The sequence below is a fragment of the Peromyscus eremicus genome, chromosome 3 (assembly GCF_949786415.1).
Source record: "Peromyscus eremicus chromosome 3, PerEre_H2_v1, whole genome shotgun sequence".
Taxonomy (NCBI): domain Eukaryota; kingdom Metazoa; phylum Chordata; class Mammalia; order Rodentia; family Cricetidae; genus Peromyscus; species Peromyscus eremicus.
The window spans coordinates 73265529-73272638 of NC_081418.1; positions in this window are offsets into that span (position 1 = coordinate 73265529).

The window sequence follows — 7110 nt, forward strand, 5'->3', positions numbered from 1 at the left end:
TCCCATTTATTAATTGTTGTTCTTAGTGTCTGTGCTATTGGTGTCCTATTCAGAGAATCCTTTCCTGTGCCAATGAGTTCAAGACTATTTCCCACTTCTCTCCTATCAGATTCAGGGGTACCTGTTTTTTTTCTTTCTTTCTTTTTTAGAAGCATAAATATTTATTTGTAACAAAGGAGTTTGTGTACAGTGTTGAAAATCTACAACTTCTTGTTAAATTCACATTTGCACTTCACCTTTTTAAACAAACATTTATAATCATTATTTTATACAGATATAGATATGTAAGTACAACATTGAGTTCAGTGGTCCTTCAGCATTTTCCACTTAAAGGTTTTTTTTAAACATAAAAACAGGTTATAATTCCAAAGTCCAGAGTTATTTGAAACTGGAAAATATTTTCTCTGTAGAAAATAGTAAAAATGATAACACTTCCCAATAAGCCCTTTTAAGCCAAATAATAGCTGAATTATACATATAAATATTGAGTTGGTGAGCAAGCAGAGCATTGGTTTTTCAAGACAGGGTTTCTCTGTGTAGTTTTGGTGCCTGCCCTGGATCTTGCTCTGTAGACTAGGCTGGCCTTGAACTCATAGAGATCCTCCTGTCTCTGCCTCCCAAGTGCTGAGATTAAAGGCGTGCACTACCACCCACCCGGTATCTGGTCTTATGGTGAGGTCATTGATCCATTCAGAGTTGAGTTATGTGTGGATGATAAATACGTATCTAATTGCGTCTTCTACACACAGATACCCAGTTTGACCAGCACCATTTGATGCTGTCTTTGTTCCAGTGTGCATTTTTTACTTCTTTGTCAAAGTTCATGTGTCTATAGGTGTGTAAATTTATGTCTGGGTCTTCAAATCAATCCCATTGATCAATGTGCGCTGTGGATATTATTCTGTATAAATAAAACACTGATTGGCCAGTGGCCAGGCAGGAAGTATAGGCAGGACAAGCAGAGAAGAGAATTCTGGGAAGCAGAAGGCTGAGGAAGGGAGACACTGCCAGCAGCCGCCATGACAAGCAGCATGTGAAGATGCCGGTAAGCCACAAACCACGTGACAAGGTGTAGATTTATAGAAATGGTTTAATTTAAGATATAAGAACAGTTAGCAAGAAGCCTGCCATGGTCATACAGTTGGTAAATAATATAAGCATCTGTGTGTTTATTTTATAAGTGGGCTGTCGGACTGCCGGGGATTGGCGGGACCCAGAGAGAAAACTCCAGCTACAAATGTGTCTGTTTTTATGCCAATACCAAAGTGTTTTTATTTCTACAGTTCTGGAGTACAACTGGGTAATACTTTCAGCAGTTCTTTTATTATTCAAGATTGCTTTAGCTATCATGGAAGTTTTGTGTTTCTATATGAAGTTGAAAATTGTGTTTTCACTTTCTGTGAAGAATTGTTTGGATATTTTGATGGGGATTATATCAAATCAGTAGATTGTTTCTGGTAGGATGTCCATATTAATCCTACCAATTCATGAGCATAGATTTCCATCTTCTGATATCTTCTTCAATTTCTTTCTTCAATGTCTTTTTTTTGTTTTTGAGACAGGATCTCACTATATACCTCTGGATGTTCTGGAACTTACTATGTAGACAAAGACAGCCTTGAACTCACAGAGATCCACTTGTCTCTACCTCCAAAGTGCTTGGATTAAATATGTGAGCCACTACACCTGCCTCCTTCTGGCTCTTTCTTCAATTCTTATTTTTTTTTATTATACAAGTCTTTTATTTTCTTTGTAAGAGTTACTCTAAGATATTTTATTTTATTATGTTGCTATTATGAAGGTACTGTTTACCTGATTCCTTTTTCTGTAAATTTGTCATTTGTATAAAGAAAGACTACTAATTTTTGTGCATTATTTTTTTTCATTTTACAAGCTGTAGTCTTTATTTAATTATAGGTCAAATAATGATACTTCATTCATCAATCTTTTCATAGGACAGAGAAACAAATTTCAGTTGATTCCAGAGTTTTAAACTCAAGTCCTAGTGTGAAGTAGGAACTGAAGTAGTCCAAGCCTGAGCTTCTATTTCTAAACAGTCAAAGGGGGTGTTCCTGCATGGGCATACAGGAACTTCAGTGTTCACACCATCATCTCAGAAACTCTTATCTTATCTTTGTTGTCTGTCATGTTTCCTGATTACCATTTTTAACCTTCATTTATGTTCCATTCTCTTGTTACAACTAGAACAACCTGATAAAACCAGGCTGGGCTTTGATGTCTCATGGAAAATTGGTGGTGAAAATCTGTTGTCATTGGAAGAATATAACCAGGTGACTCCTTGAAGAAATGACTGTGGGCCAAGCCTTCTGCCCTGGGAAACGGGTTAATGCCATTTCAGTAATGTGAGTAAATTGTCCAGGAGAAGGAGTAACTCCCCCTGGTGTTCTTGTCTTGACTAAATGCTTGTCCAGCCACCATGTTATGACTCAACATGAAGGTGCTTATTGGATGCTACCATCAAGTATTTGAGTTTCTTAGTCTTCAGAATCATAAGCCAAGCATATGTCTATTGTTTATAAATTTCCCAGTTGGTGATACTCATTATTACAGCGGGAAATAGAGTAAGATATCCATCTTTCTAAGTCTCAGTCTTTGATTTGTTTTAACTGCAATGTAAGTCTAACAGCGGTAACAAGAGGGATGCCAGTGGCTTCAGCTAGAGAAGACTATCCCTTACATGACATTGTGGGTACAGAAGACTACGCCTTACATGACTGTGATTGTGCATTAGTTTTGTATCATACTACTTTGTTGAAACTGTGTATTAGCTGTAGAAGTTTACTGGGGGAGTTTTTAGGGTCTTTTATGTATAAAATCGTATCATTTACAAATGATATGTAAATAAAGATACTTTGACTTCTTTCTTTCCTATTTGTATCTCCTCAATGTCCTTCAGTTATCTTATTGTTCTAGTTAACACTTCAAGTATTATATTGAATAGGTATGGAGAGAGTGGACATTCTTGTCTTGTTCTTGAGTTGAGTGAAAGGGCTTTGAGTTTCTCTTCTTTTAGGATGGGGTGGGCTTGCTGTAAATTGCCTTTATTATGTTGTTATGTTGAGGTATGTTCCTTGTATCCTTGTATCCCTAGTACCTCCAGACCCTCCCACACACCTTTTTTGTTTTTTTAAGACAGGGTTTCTCTGTGTAACAGTTCTGGCTGTCTTGGAACTCACTTTGTAGACCAGGTTAGCCTCAAACGCACTGAGATCCACCTGCCTCTGCTTCCCAAGTCCTGGGATTAAAGGAATGCACCACAACCACCCAGCTCTCCAGAACTTTTATCATGAAGGAATATTGGATTTCATCAAAGGCCTTTTCTGCATCTAATGAGGTGACCATGTGATCATTCAGTCTTTTTTATGTGATGGGTAGTTTATTGATTTGAGTATGTTGAACCATCCCTGCATCACTGACATGAAACCTATTTGATCATGGTGGATGATATTTTTGATGTGTTCTTGGATTTGGTTTACAAATATTTTATTGAGAAACTTTTCATCTATACTCATAAGGCATGATGGCTATTCTTGGTTGTAAACTTGACTATACCTGGGATTTACTAAAACCTAAATGACTGGGCATGCCTGTAAGGTATTTTCTGTTTCTCTAGGAAACCCTGACTAATATATAAGGGATATTGTTTATAATTTTTTTTTGTTGAGTTGCTGTGGTTTTAGTATCAGGGTAATTGTAGCCTCGTAAAAAGAATTATGAAATGTTACTTTAGTCTCTATTTTGCAGAATAATTTCAGGTGTATCAGTATTAACTCTTCTTTAAAGGTCTGGTTCAGTTCTGTACTTAATCTATCTTTCCTTGTGTTTTTTTTGGGGGGTGGGGGGTTTTTTAATTACTGTTTCTATTCCACTATTGGATCTGGTTCTGTGGAAGTTGCTTATCTGATCTTGATTTAACCTCAGTAGTTCACATATATCAAGATATCTACCAATTTATTTTAGGTCTTCTAGTTTGGTGGAGTACAGGTTTTTAAAGTATGTCTGTAAGGTTCTCTGGATTTCCTTGGTATCTGTTGTAATGCTCCCTTCTCATTTCTAATTTTATTAATTTGGTTATTTCCTCTCTGTCTTTTAATCAGTTTGGCTAAGAGTTCATCAAGCTTGTTGATTTTCCCAAAGAACCAACTCTTTGTTTCCTAGCTCCTCCAACCCCCCCCCCCCCCAATGCCATTTCATTGATTTCAGCCCTGAGTTTGATTGTTTCTTGCCATCTAGTCATTTGGGGCATTATTTCTCCTGTTGTTCTAGAGCTTTTAGGTGTGTTACTAAGTTACTGATATGAAGTCTCTCCAATTTTTTTTTGATGTAGGCACTTAGCTATGAACTTGATTCTTAGGTCTTCCTTCATTCTGTCCCATAAGTTTCATTTTTACTCAATTCTAAAAAGTTTTTAATTTCCTCCTTAATTTGTGTCTTGACCCATTTTTCATTCAGTAGTGAGTTGTTTTGTGTCCATGAATTTGTAATCTTACTGTTGATATTCCATAGCTGATCCATTATGGTCAGAGATAACATATGGGTGTTATCTCAGTTTTCTTACTGTTGAGTTTCTTCTGTTGAGTCTTGTTTCATGTCCAAGTATGTGGTCAATTGTGGAGAAAGTTCCAAGCTGCTGTGATGACATTATATTCTTTTGTGTTTAGCTGGAATGTTCTATATCTGTCTTATAGGTCCATTTGTTTTATGATGTTATTTAACTCCAGAAATTTTTTTGTTTAGTTTTTGTCTGTACGACCTGTCTACTAGTGAGTGTGGGATGATTAAGTCACCTGCTATCACTGTGTGAGGGTCAATGTGTGATTTTAGCTGTGGTAGTGTTTCTTTTATTAACTTTGTGCATAAATGTTTAGGATTGCAATAGGTTCTTATGTTCTTGGTGGATTCTTCCTTTGGTGAGTATGTAGTATTTTTCCTTCCCTATCCTTTTGGTTAGTTTTGATCTGAAGTCTTTTTTTTTTTTTTTTTTTTTTTTTTGGTCAGATGTTAAGATAGCTATACCTGCTTGCTTCTTGGGTCTATTTGATTGGAATATCTTTTTTTCCATTCGTTTATACTGAGGTAATGGCTAGGGTGTGTTTCTTGGATGGGACAGAAAGATGAATACTGTTCTGTTTTCTAATACAATTGGTTAGTCTGTATCTCTTTACTGGGGAATTGAGACCCTCATATTGAGAGTTAACAATGAGAAGTGTTTATTGAGTCTTGTTATTTTTGTTGTTGTTATGTTAGGCTTCCTCCCCAATTTGGACTCAAATATTTAGGATCTGGACAGCAAAATGTTAGTCCTATATTCTTTAAACCTTTCACTGGTGATATGTCAGTTCCTGTACAAAAAACAACAACAACAACAACAAAAATAACTGGATGATCTATTCCCATGAACACTAGTATTTCCTTTTCTTTTTTGGTTTTTCGAGACAGGGTTTCTCTGTGTAGCTTTGTGCCTTTCCTGGATCTCGCTCTGTAGACCAGGCTGGCCTCGAACTTGCAGAGATCTACCTGCCTCTGCCTCCCGAGTGCTGGGATTAAAGGCATGGGCCACCACCGCCTGGCTTAGCATTTCCTTTTAAAAAGTGAACATCTATTCACAAAAATACTTTCTTGAGGGCCCATATGCAGAATCTACAATAAACATTACAATAGGACTGTATTAAAATAAAAATCTGACACTGCCATGGCCTCCATGCCTTCAAGCATCTTGAAGCCTGGTTCAGGATATTGTAGTACCCTTCATCTATAGGTTATTATGTTCAAAGGCATCAATAGAGGCCTCAGAATGTCAATAGTCTGAAACTGTATATAGGTTGTATTTTCCTATGCATGCACACTTTTTATAAACATTTAAATTTTACTTCAAGGAAGTGCTTTATGACTTAAATATATTAAAATTGCCCAAACCACTACTCATATTGTTATTTGAACACAAGCACTGTGATACTTCCCTGTCAATGTGGAAAACTAAAAGATGGCTTATATTTGGATGAAACAGATTAAGATGGCACTTGATTATACCCTACTACTTAGGATGTTAAATTGTATAAGATGTTTATTTTTGTTTACAATTTTTGGATTGTAGGTAGGCTACATATCAAATGAAACTATGGGAAGTATAACCACACTACTGTGCTTAATTCTTCTGAAGAAAATGACAAACAGAAAGAAAAAGTATGTAAGGTGTAAGACAGACATGGAAGAAATAAATTCCTTGGAGTATAAATCTGCTACCGAACAGAGAGAATACAACACTCCAAGAAGACTGACCAGGTGTCTAAGAGTTCAGAACTAGACTCCATACAAGTCTGAGTGTCTTCCAACATACATGTGATTCATAAAAATAATAATAATAAGATAACTGCTTCTCAAAGGTAAGGACTCAGAGTAAGAGGCTGACAAAGTCACTGAGTCAATCCCAGGAAAGCCACAGGTGAGGTGTAGAGGCACACTGGGAAGAACTGAGCCTTAAAGCTGCAACTCTCCTCAGTAGGTGTAGATTTGCATTGATGACTCAGTATACCATGAAAAGGGACACAGAAAACAACAAAGACATGTCAAATGATGACCACATCATGTGATGATGCCAAGTGAAGTGAGCCAGCCTCACAGCGGCAAGTGACATGTTCCCTCTAATATATGGGATTTAGGGAGTGAAAAGAAGAACGTGGAAGGAAAATAGGCAACAAAGCATAAAGAGGGGGGAAAGTAAGAAGGAAATTTAATTTTTTAAAGATTTATTATTTTATGTGTATGAGTGTCTTGTCTGCATGTATGTATGTGCACCACATGCATGGTTGGTGCACAGAGACATCAGAAAAGTGCATCAGGTCCCCTGGGACTTGAGTTACAAGGGGTTGTCAGCTGCCATGTGGGTACAGGGCATCAAACCTAGGTCCTCTGAAAGATTAATAAGTACTCTTAACTGCCCAGCCAACTCTCAAGCCAATAAAATAAAAGATAATAGAGGGACTGGATATGATCAAAATCTATTTTCTATTTATGAAAGTTTCATCATGAAATCTATTACTTTATACAAGTAACATATGCTAATTAAAAAATAAAAAATTAGGTGTGATC